Source organism: Brienomyrus brachyistius, chromosome 8 (genome assembly GCF_023856365.1).
Source record: "Brienomyrus brachyistius isolate T26 chromosome 8, BBRACH_0.4, whole genome shotgun sequence".
NCBI lineage: Eukaryota > Metazoa > Chordata > Actinopteri > Osteoglossiformes > Mormyridae > Brienomyrus > Brienomyrus brachyistius.
The window spans coordinates 11,147,034-11,160,299 of record NC_064540.1 but is presented as its reverse complement, the minus strand read 5'-3'; the positions used below and the strand labels follow the sequence as shown (position 1 = coordinate 11,160,299).

At 41.2% G+C, this 13,266-nt stretch overlaps 1 protein-coding gene across 1 annotated transcript in view; it reads right to left on the bottom strand.

Annotated features, from left to right (window-relative positions):
- LOC125747061 (cadherin-22-like) overlaps nt 1-13,266 on the bottom strand; it is a 214,818-nt gene that overhangs the window by 44,977 nt on the left and 156,575 nt on the right. The window lies entirely within an intron of this gene.

The window sequence follows — 13,266 nt, the reverse complement described above, 5'->3', positions numbered from 1 at the left end:
AAGTTAATACATGTGTTTTTACCTGAATGCTCTGAGTCTTTGTTGTGACAAGTAGGTCTGAAACTACTCTTACTCACAAATTCCACTTATCTGAGAATTAGCCCCACCAGCTATGGTTACTTGTATTCCCCCCGTGCATGTTTTAATAGCCATGCCTGGTAATGCTTTACTTTTTACTCAAAACAATCTCAAGCATCGGCCCTCATTTGAAATATTGACATTTTAGAAATGATAAACTTCATAACAATTCTGAACATTTTCCGACTGAAATACTGTATAAATTATTTTTCATACATCTCGCACTTTAGGGATAAAGAGTGGGGGTGGGGGCAATAAGGGTAAAATATATAAATATATAGGACAGACTGAAGTTTTTAGTTAATTTCAGTGATATTCTGAGTAATTCAACCTGAGGGGGATGAAATAAAGCACTTTTTTCTTGTTTGAGCACTATTTACATATGCAGACATTACAAATCGCATGGAAAAATAGAACTGGATTTTTTTTTGCAAATAAATTACCACTAAATAGTTTTAAGCTATAAATGCCATAAATTTGGTAGTAAATTCGAACTGAACCACAGAAGATGTCATGCCCTGCTCGTCGGCTCCTCATGTGTGCCACGCCCCCTGAATTCCCACGTGTGCTTCCCGGATCGTCTCCACCTGTGTCCCGTTGCTTTGATCAGTCCCGTCCATTTAAGTCTGAGTCTTGCCTGTGTCTCTGGTCGGTCATTGTGGCTTCCCCGTGTCTTGTTGTGAGATCCCCGTTAGTTACATGTTCCCCGGTCCTATTTCCTACATTAAACCCGCTATTCACCCCGATCTCCGCCTGTCTTGCCTGCTACTTGCCCGTCTGCCCGCACGACCGCCTGTCTGCTCAGCCTAGTCGTGACAGAAGAAGTGTAAACTGATATTTTAATCAGGTGTATTAACATGCTAGCAGTGCAGCTAACTGTAATCATGAGCCAGATATAGCTTAATTGTTAACCAGAACAGCTTAATATGTAATGTTACCCTGCGTCAACAGTAATTGACAAACTCAGCAGTGAAGTGGGAACGTTAGCATTGATAGCTGCTAAGCTACCGTCAGTCATAATTAAGATAAATGTTAATAGTTAACGCTGAACACATGTAAAAACAAAATTACAGTATTTACTGACAGCTAAAGCATTAAATGTTTAAAAATTCTATTATTTTATTAACATTTTGCTTAAAGTGCTTGGTAAGCAATAGAAATGAACGCGATTCTATGCATGAATATTAATGTTTGGAGCTAATCACCGTCCCCATGACCTGGAAGTAGGATGGTGTTTTTTCTATTGCTTTGACTAACGGTATATATGGAGCCCTGGATGGATCATAGACAGTTTTCTATTTACATCTTTTCGTCTGCACGATGTACATTTAACTCATTAATATTTAATTGATGCTGTTGTCCAAAAAGACTTGCAGTAGAAGGAAGGCGTACAGTTTATGTGTGCTGCCTGGGATTTGCACCCGTGAGCTCTGCATCCGTAGATAAATGTTTCATCTGAAGAGCTACAGACACAATTTTGACACGATACTAAATTTTGCCAAACTAAAAACTATCCCAAACAAAAAAAAAAAACCACAGCCTGAAGAACATATTATTACAAGCCTCCTTTACACACTTATGACACAATTACAATCTCCCACAATAAATTTCTCTGGATTCCCCACAATACAGTACATTTCACTGACCGGCTACCATACTGCTACAGATAAAATTTACAGGCAAGCGATGGTCAGTAATGCAATCACTTTCTGCTGCCTCAAGATAGCAATGTACCAACAACGTAAGACCAATGTCCAGATGGGCAAAAGCACATTCGTTATTTAAACAGCGTGGGCACTGGACAGGAACATGACAACTGTGTCAGGCTTATACTAGCAAAGACAGTTGCATCATGCCTGGTGATACTTTGCACCAAATGTAAAATAGGGCCTCAAATGTCTTATGCAGCTGCCACACAGCGCTGCCATTTCATTTTTAAGGTAATTGATTTCAAAAGGAAACCAGGTATAGATCTTCATCCATATAATGTTTTTATGAAGCAGTAATAAGATTCTTCACATACATTTCGACTAATTACATTCATAAGGTGAAATGTCATCTACTTTCAGCCTTCCCTTTGTTGCCACTAAGAAGTGTTTCTTCAGTTTTGGGATGGTCTGTCTCAAAATTTCAACCATTCCAGTTCAGCATCCATAAAACACCCCTGCAAAGTTTGAAAAAGATCCATCAAATAGTTTTGAGTTATTGTCTTTACTGGATCAAGTGTCAAAATTGCCTTTTCTTGATACAGTAGTGGACTCGCTTATAACGGAATATCGTCTATAACGGATGAGGTTCGCTGGTCCCAGCCGTGTGCCTTTAACATGCAGAAAAAGCATCGTATATAGCGGACTCACATGTAATGGAATTTCACTTATAAAGGATAAAAAATTTGGTCCCCAGGGCCGCTTTAATGACATGCAGGCTCTGCCTACAAGGCATGTGGCGTGCCGGTGATATCCAGCGCAGATACCTACTGTAGTTGGGATTAATTTATTTTCATGCATCTGGTCAGGTAAAGTTGGATTATACTACATCCATCCATCCATCCATTTTCCAAACCGCTTATCCTACTGGGTCGCGGGGGGTCCGGAGCCTATCTCGGAAGCAATGGGCACGAGGCAGGGAACAACCCAGGATGGGGGGCCAGCCCCTCGCAGGGCACACTCACACACCATTCACTCACACATGCACCCCTATGGGCAATTTAGTAACTCTAATTAGCCTCAGCATGTTTTTGGACTGTGGGGGGGAAACCGGAGTACCCGGAGGAAACCCCATGAGGACATGGGGAGAACATGCAAACTCCACACACATGTAACCCAGGCGGAGACTCGAACCTGGGTCCCAGAGGTGTGAGGCAACAGTGCTAACCACTGCACCACCATGCCACCCCCATTATACTACATCTATACCACAAGTCTGCCTGCAGGGGTGTGGTATGAGTAAATGGTGTCCTGTAGTTGTGTTCTGGGTATACAGCAATTCAGGATATAACAGACTTTGGATATAACAGACTGTTTTGCCAGTCCGTTATAAGTGGATTTTACTGTATCACTATGCAGCACTACTTCAGTTTTGGGGCAAACTACTTCAGAATTTAATGATTTCCAGTTCCTTATCCATATAATACCAGCAAAAAGTTTAAAAGAGATCCGTGAAACGGTTTTTGCATTATTATTTTGGGGAGTATATAATAATACATCATTTTGGGAAATACAATAATAATACAGTAATTGATATCGGGGAGTACAATGATAATACAATGATCTATACCCCTCTATAATCACACAGCTTGTGTTTACTGTTACACAGCAATCCTAATTGCTGACTTAGGGATCTATTTTCCCATCAGGCGCTTAAGTAAAATAAATCACTTCAAAAGTTATGTGACTTATGTGTATTCCCCCTTCATCAGCGCATATGTACCCACCGCACTTAACCTGGAAAAGAAGACTGTGCAAGAAGCATAATTAATTCAACAAACAAAGAAAAGGGGGTTATGCACACAATGATTGTGACAAAAAGCAAAACGTGGAACATGGACTATTTCATTTACAAGTACATTGTGAACCTGACTGAAATCCACAGTAACACTTTTATTTTGAAAATGAAAGCATGGTGGAAGCTAGTACGCTTATATTTGGTCATTCTCACAATACTTCACCCAAAGCTGTTACAATGAAATGCAGTGTTTGAATTTTGTGTAAAACAATTGACATTAACTTATTAGGTATATTTAAATTATAGCTCTGATTTAATGATTGCTCAACCATTTTCCCCAATTTATCCCTACTGTTACTGCTTTAAAATCAAATAACAGAAAACCAGATTAAATGTTTTTAAATCAATTATTATCAAATGTTTCAAATCATTATTGCACGTTACCCACAATAGACAATTAGTTAGTATATGTATACACACACACACATACACCCTCAGGCCATCAGATTACTTAACATAAATTGACAGCAGTAATCAGACTTCCCTACTCACACACCAAGCACTTTATTGAAGCTGTGTTGAATATATCTTCTTTCTCTTATTAGAAGCCTAACTTTACTATTTCTTATTGATTACATATTTATTATACTGTAACGCCGTCTTACAACTTTCCGTATTCTTATGGCGGAATTGTTCACCTTGCATTTCACGGCAGGTCACAGTTTATACTGTATACCTTGCATGTGACAAATAAACCTTTAACTCTCTGAAAACACACACACACACATATATAGTTTTGTTAAACTAGCATGTGACTGTGACACACACACACACACACACACACATATATATGTCTGTGTGTGTGTCACAGTCACATGCTAGTTTAACAAAACAAAATATATGTTTGATTGTTGTGCCTAACTGGGTTGTGAAAAGTGTTTAAAAACAAAATAAGCGACATCGGTATCAAAGCACAGCATAAGCTGACTCCCAGAGCTGTGCATAATCGGCCTGATTTCATGAACAGCACTGCCCTTCTTGCCATCTCTTAGCAGATGGTGGAGAATCTCTTACAAAGTAAATCAGCCTTAAGCAGTGGGGCTACATCCAAAACATGCCTTTCTAATCCAGTCAGTGTCCTAGCAGTGAAGATGCTTCCATTGTCTCCCAGCTACTGAAATATCTGGTGGGAGGTGGGGTCCCTGTCATTCACCTTTATTTAAAGTAGAGTGGCTTAAAGGTATCCAATGATATTTGAATAGTGCATGTGAATGGATTTCTAGGAATTCCAAGCCTCCCCTATTCAGTGTCTGTACTGAAAATATGTACAGTTCCCAGCAAACACAGATCTGGTGCTGTGGTACAGCAGGTGAGCAGTAAATTGGGTACACTCAAGATTCAATATTAAAACCATGCAAGGGAAGTCTGGTATACCTGCGCTGAATACCTGGATGGACAAAGATAGTGGCTGTTGGGGTTATCCACTAATATGAATGCAAAGGTGCTTTGAGGTAATAAAGTGATAATGAACAGTTAAAGAATGTTTTCCAATAAACAGCCATCCATTTTCCACATCACTTGCGCAATGCAGGGTCACGGGTCACTAAATGACTTATCTTATCTTAAATATCTGGCCTACAATCTTATAGTCAGAGATATCCACAACATCCATTTAGTGAATCTGGTCATTTTACTTGAGGGGAGATAAATATGGTCAATACATAGTAGTAGTAGTACAGTATATGCTTACTTAATGCATTAATTAACCAGTAAATATGTGTTAGTTATGTGCTGATCCCAAGGCTTTTTCATCATTAATAAATCATGACAGCTCTTGAATTCCATTCAGGCACTATATTAAATAACAGTTAATTCATTAGTTAATAATGGTAAGGGGGCAAAAATCACTTATTAGCTTATTACTACTCAAGAACAAATGAACTAATATTGGGTTCCCATTGAAAAACATGAACTGTCATGATTGATTAATGAAGAATGAACAAGGAATAAGTACTTAACAAACACTTAATTACTGACTAATTAATGCATTAAGTAAGTGTATATTATTACATTATTCATAAAGTGTTACCGTGATTCTATCAAAAATACATCCCAATGCTGAAGTTTTTAGAAAGCAAAACATGTAACAAAATTAAGCTTGGAGGACACACTACAGTCCTTTCTTTAAACCTGTTTCCACTCATTTCAATTGAAAGAATTATTTTTTAATCAGCCAACAGCATAATTGATTCGCCTACTCTCCCACTTGGATTGCCACCTTATCATGGTGGAGGGATTTGCGTGCCTCAGTGTCTCTGTGGGCTATGTTGTCTGGGGTTAATAGCCTCTGGTGGGGTCTCCCAAAGGCAGAAAGGTCCCAGATGAGGGGTCAGACGCAGAGCAATCCGAAAAACCCTTGAGGAGTAATAATATTGCCAAGGTCTCGTTTCCCTCTCCCGAACTAGGGTCACCCAGGGGGAGGGGCGTGTTCGTGAGCGCCTGGTGCCTGGGCCTTGGCCCGTGGGGTGCGGTCCCGCCCAGCCCGAACGAGGTAAGCGGGACTGGTGGACATGGTGGACCCACCATGCACAAGGGGAATGTCAGGGGTTCGGTGCACTGTGGGTCGGCTGGCGGCCAAGGGAGGCCCTGGCAGACCAATCCCCAGCAGACAAAACCGGCTTTTGGGACAAGGAATGTCACCTCTCTGGTGGGGAAGGAGCCTGAGCTTGTGCGTGAGGTTGAGAGATACCAGCTACAGTAGATATAGTTGGGCTCACCTCAACGTATAGCGTGGGTTCTTGAACCAATATCCTGGAGAGGGGCTGGATGCTCTTTTCTTCTGGAGTTGCGGCAGGTGAGCAATGCTAGGTTGGGGTGGGGCTACTGGCCACAGCATGGTGTATTAACAACGGAGTTTACCCCGGTGCATAAGAGGGCAGTCTCCCTGACTGTCATCTACGCTTATGCGCTGAATGATAGTTCAGAGTACCCGGCCTTCTTGGACTCCCTGAGTGGTATGCTGGTTAGTGCACCACAAGGGGATTCCATTGTTTTGCTGGGGAACTTCAATGCTCATGTGGGCAACGACAGTGTGGCCTGGATGGAGGTGATTGGGAGGAACGGGCTCCCTGATCTGAACCTGAGTGGGGTTCTGTTATTGGACTTCTGTGCAATGCATGGTCCATAACGAACACCATGTTCAAGCATAAGGGTCAATGATCGATTTCATAATTGTATCATCTGATCTGCGGCCTTCTGTCTTGGACACTTGGGTGAAGAGAGGGGCAGAGCTGTCAACTGATCACCACCTGGTAGTGATTTGGCTCCGGTGACAGGGGAGGAAGCCGGTCAGACCTGGTAGGCCCAAGCGCATAGTGAGGGTCTGCTGGGAAAGTCTGGCAGAGGCTCCTGTTCACCAGATCTTTAACTGGCACTTCCAGCAGAACTCGGGGAAGGCTGGGGACATTGAGTTTGAATGGACAGTGTTCTGGACCTTCATTGTGGAAGTGGCCGTACAGAGCTGTGGCTGCAGGGTGGTCAGTGCCAGTAGTTGTGGAAACCTCCGTACCTGATGGTGGACAGCAGAGGTGAGGGGGGTTGTCAAGCTGAAGAAGGAGGCCTACTAGGAATTATTAGCCTGGGGGTCTCCGGAGCCAGCTGATGGGTACCGGCAAGACTTAGCACCTCCAAGTCCGAGACCATGGTTCCCAGCCAGAAATGGGTGGATTGCCCTCTTTAGGTCAGGGAGGAGATACTAGGTCAAGTGGAGGAGTTCAAGTATCTCGGGGTCTCGTTCACAAGCGAGGGTAGGCGAGATCGAGAGTTAGACAGATGGATCAGAGTGGCTAAGAAAGAACTGAGCCGGAAAGCAAAGCTCTCGATCTTTTGGTCCAACCTCATCCCTACCCTCACCTATGGTCATGAGCTATGGGTAATGACTGAAACAATGAGATCGTAGATACAGCCGGCAGGGTGTCTGGACTGTCCCTTAGAGATAGTGATAGGGTAGAGATAGGGTGAGAAGTTCAGATATCCGGGAGAGTTTCAGAGTAGAACGAAAGGAGCCAGTGGAGGTGGTTTGGACATCTGGCGCGGATGCCTCCTGGGCGGCTACCCGGAGAGGTTTTCCATGCATGTGCTACAGGGAGGAGGCCCCCAGGACACGCTGGAGGGATTATATCTCTTGGTTTGCCTGGGAAAGCCTCAGCATCCCCTCCGAAGAACTGGTAGAGGTAGCTGAGGAGAGGGAGGTCTGGGTATCTCTCCTGAAGTTGCTACCCCTGTGACTCGAACCCCAGATAAGTTAATGGATGGATTGATGGATTCATCTGCTAGGCATGTTCACAAGGCAGGTGTTACTTAAATCCTGCCTCATGTTAATATACTTATGTATACTTTATATTTCTATATGCTATTTTGTTATATACCTCTTACATACTATGAATAATTCACTTGTATTTTGGACTGTAACATTTATTCTAAAAGCATGATAAATGCAAAACGTTTAGTTTTGTTATATGATGGACTTTCTGAATACTGGTATATTGCATTTGGCTGTTTAGAAGCACATTAGAAGACCTATTTTAACTTTCCAGAATCTGCAGTGAAAAATGACATTAAAAGCAATTAAGTCAGTGGCAGAATGCGTTTAAGGGTCCTTTTTGTGCTACTTGTCCATGTTTGGGTTTTTCTCCATCCAAAGCACATATCTAGCCTAAGTGCATGTAAACCCCAAACTCAAGTCAGTGGGAGAATACTCTTAAGTGAAAAAGCACACAGCTATATGCATTTTTGAGTTAAGCATATGGGAGTACCTACCTCAATATACATAGTATATTTAAAAAATATGTTAGAATGTCACAATAACCTGACAAAGTTGAATGCTATCACTGTCAGATTTTAAAGATAACTGTATTCCTCAGATGGGGGCGGCATGGTGGTGCAGTGGTTTTCACTGTTGCCTCATACCTCTGGGTCCCAGGTTCAAGTCTCCGCCTGGGTCATATGTTTGTGGAGTTTGCATGTTCTCCCCATGTCATCGTGGGGCTTCCTGCGGCTACTCCGGTTTCCCCCCACAGTCCAAAGACATGCTGAGGCTAAATTGCCCGTAGGAGTGCATGTGTGTGTGAATGGTGTGTGAGTGTGCCCTGCAATGGGCTGCCCCACCATCCTGGGTTGTTCCCTGCCTCGTGCCCATTGCTTCCGGGAAAGGCTTTGGACCCCCCGCGACCCAGTAGGATAAGTGGTTTGGAAAATGGATGGATGGATGGATGTATACCCCAGATGGTTAAAACCAGCAGTTTGCCAACAATTTGGTTTCCCAATAAATCACACCAACACTGGAGAGAGAGAGTAGTTAATAAGACCAAACTGTCATACCAAACTCGAATATATTGCTGGAAACACATCCAATATGCTGGCTCATTTGAGACGACATAATCTAGCCAGAAACAGCTTGTGCAAGTTTGTTTCCCTGTGGAATCGAAGACGGTTTTGCCATGAAATTCAGACCAGGCTGAAAAACACAAGTACTGTATAGTAGGGGTGTTTACCGCTACAGATTTGCAACCAAACTCACTACTAGAGAACACAAGATTTAGTTCATTATTGTTGTTATTAGGCGGTCTTACTTTTAAAATTTTATTTACTATACATATTTATATTTGCCTGTCATATTTATACTATACATATTTATATTTTACAATACACAAATAAGCATCCCTTAGGTTTTGTAATTCAGACACTTTGACAGGCACATTGCCTTTGGTTTAGGATTGTTCCTAATTGTGCTGGTGTTTGCAGTTTTAGAAATAAATAATTTAGAAGCAAATTCAGTTTCCATGCTGTAATAAAATTGTGCCACATGGTGAACCCAGAACCGAGGTTTGCAATGATCCATGGATTTCGTGTGCTGTTACTCGCCTAGTTTCAGGCCATTTTTAACACAATATCAAAATCATTTAGCAGGCCCTAAAAAATTGTGCTGTGGGACTTGAGTTTGACATATGTGTTCTAGACTGACCATTAAAGTAATACACCTAAATGTATCCCCACATTTAAATTTTACAGTAAAATTCTACAACTTATTAACCTTTTATTTATTTGTCTGATATTTTCTCCTGGCCATGTCTGATTGGTGGGTCAAAAATAATGGTTAGCTTTACCTATAAGCTACCTACGCAGCATATTACAATAGACAGACAGCCATTAATTAACTTAAATGACTGAATGTGTTCATGTGTGCGGGTATCACATGCTATTTTCTGGTCACTGTAATATGCAGAGTCCACTCTTCAGAAACAGAGAGAAGTCTGATTTTAAAGTACTTGTAAGGTATTTTTGCAAAAAGAGTTACAATGTTTTTGGAAAATTTAAGTCTAAATCTGATTCAACTGCAACCACTCTCCCATAAATCATTCTTGATTTAGTCTGCAGCATGAAAACAGGAAATGAAGGAAATCAAAAGCATTATTCCATGCCTCATAAATAATTGTGATATCAGGGGTAAACACAAAGAAATCACATTTCAAATGCTGACTGTAGCTTTAAACTGCTCCTTATAGGTAGATTTCATGAGATATCCCCTGTCAGCCACAGCCACAACAGAGAGTAGTGTGGAAATGTGCAAGTAAGCCTTTTCAGGTTTCAAAAGCAGTATGAAGAACCTTTTTGTTTTACACTGTGTGTCTCGACTGACAAGAAGAGATCAAAGGAAAAGCCTTCACCACTGGAAAAGGAAGCTTTCTGGGACAGTCCAGAAACCCAAGTAATTGCTGTTAAGTGCAAGGTATGTTATGAAATCCATTCGCATTCGGCTGCTATTGATTTTACTTTGAGACATTCCATCTGTGTTTTCTCTTACAGTGTCACTCCTAACTAACCTTTTTCACAACAGGATGTATTATTAACAGTGATGATACATATATATATATTATATAATTCACTGTACATTTGAACCTAAACATACGAATTTCACAGTTAAATGAATCTCAATGTGCAGTAACTATTTACTATTATACTGTCAAGATGTTATAAAAGCAGAAGATTATTAAGTTTCACTTCAAAGAGACAAAAGAATACCAACATCAACTGAACACGAAAATCTGAACTAATGACTGAGCCCATATACAGTGGGTGTGTGTGTGTATATATATATATATATATATATATATATATATAGAGAGAGAGAGAGAGAGACAGACAGACAGACAGACAGAGAGACACACACATCCATTCTCACTTTCCGCCTCCTTTACAAAAGACACCTGTACACCTGCTCAGTCAAGCAAATATCTAATCGGTTCAATGCATAAAATAATGCCGACACTGACGAAGATACAGCTACTGATGAGAACCAAATATCAGAATGGGGATAGAATTTGATTTCATTGACTTTACCTGTGGCACACACGTATAGCTGTTATCAGACAGGATGGTCTGAGTATTTCAGAAACTGGTAAATACTGGGATTTTCATGCACAAGTCCCTATAGATTACACCAAATGGCGCAATACATCCACAGAGTGGTAATTGTGTGGGTGTAAATGCCTTGTTGATAAAAGAAGTCAGAGGAATATGGTCAGACTGGTTCAAACTGACAGGAAAGCTACAGTAACTTAAATATGCACTTTTTATGAAGTGGTGAGCAGAAAAGCATCTCTGTATGCAGAACACATCGAACTGTGAGGTGGATGGGCCACAGCAGCAGAAGACCTCACCGGGTGCCATTCATGTCAGCTAAGAACAGGAAACATCAGCACACAAACTGGTCTGATGAATCGTGGTCTTTGCGACATGCACAGGGTAGGGTCAGAATTTTGTGTAAACAACATGTATCCATGGACCCAACCTTTCTTGGGTCAGGATGATGGTTGTGGTATAATAGTAGGCGAATGTTCTCTTAGCACACATTGATCCCCTCACCATCCCCACCAAATAAAATGAATTCAGTTTTCTTCATTGACCTAAATGGAGCACCTTTAAAAAGTGGCGAAATGGAGAATTCACAGTATAAATGTGTAGCCAACAAATATGCAGAAATTACATGAGGCAATCAAGTAAATATGCACCAGAATCTCTAAGGAATGTTTTCTGCACCATGGCAAGTCCATGGCATGACGAATTCTGAAAGTCAAGGGGGTCCTACCCAATATTATATTGGTGTACCTCATAAAATGGCTGATGGGTAGATATATATTTATTGGCTCAAAGAACTAGGAATTAGTCATGCATTTGGCACCTGCATGACATTTTATGCATTTGGCACCTGCATGTTCCAGCAATGAACTAGTAATGAAAAAAGACAAAAGTCAAGATCCTGCACCATGCACAGTAGCTTGGCAACAATTACCACGGTACCACAGAGAATGACACTTAATCCTGGTCAGCTTCCCAGGCCATCAGCTTTAGAAGTTCATTACACCATTTAAAGAAGTTTTAGTTTACTGCCTTGATTATCACTTTCTGTTGGAATTCTCTTGCTGGCTCACAAAATTTTCATTAATAAAAAAGATTTAAAATGTAGTTAGTCTCATGATAAGTATATTGTAAACAGATACTGGTGATCAGGGGTGGCATGGTGGTGCAGTGGTTAGCACTGTTGCCTCACACCTCTGGGACCCACATGTGTGTGGAGTTTGCATGTTCTGCCCATGTCATCATGGGGTTTCCTCCGGGGACTTTGGTTTCCCTCCACGGTCCAAAGACATGCTGAGACTAATTGGACTTGCTAAATTGGCCATAAGAGTGCATGTGTGAATGTGTCCGGCGATGGGCTGGACCCCCATCCTGGGTTGTTCCCTGCCTCGACCCAGTAGGATAAGGGCTTTGGAAAATGGATGGATACTGATGATCATTAATATCTTATACACAATATATCAAGCCCATAAGACCATATTTTTTCAAATTAGTTAAACCTTGAAAATCCTATATAGAGCTGAAACCACATATATTTCATTACAAGACTGCCTTTCTTTAGATATCCTGCATGCTGTAAGCATCTCTGGACAAAAGAACATTGCTAACAACCCTGAATTTGGGGAATACCTATGTATATTAGTTTCCGTTCAAATGTTCCACATAATTAACTGGGTTTTTATGGAGCTGTTAGGGAATAATGATCTAGATTAGTGTTGTCAGATTAAACCTACAGTGGGGCCAGCGATTCAATTTTTTTTCCTTCTGCAACTGCTCCTCTAATGACTGAATTAGTGCAATCAGTTGTTAGATTTTTACACTGTGAAATACATCAGTTGATTGCATGTCTAAAACATATTGTATGATAAAATATTGTATTTTGTTCATTTAGGAAATCAAGAGTAATGCTTTAAGTGAACACTGTATAAGATGCAATTATGAACAGAGTTATTACAAGGCTAATTTCCTGGCATGGAGTGAGATTCCTCATGCTCCGTTTTCCTGTTACAAAATACGGATGTATTTCTATGGAAAAAAAAATGTTACGTTGATTTTTGCATGTAATACAATATCCTAGGTTTGTGTGGAAATGAATCAAGGTACTGCTTAATATCACAGGGCACACTCACACACCATTCACTCGCACATGCACTCCTAAGGGCAATTTAGGAACTCCAATTAGCCTCAGCATGTCTTTGGACTGTGGGGGGAAACCGGAGTACCTGGAGGAAACCCCACGACGACATGGGGAGAACATGCAAATTCCACATGCATGTGACCCAGGTGGAGACTTGAACCCGGGTCCCAGAGGTGTGAGGCAACAGTGCT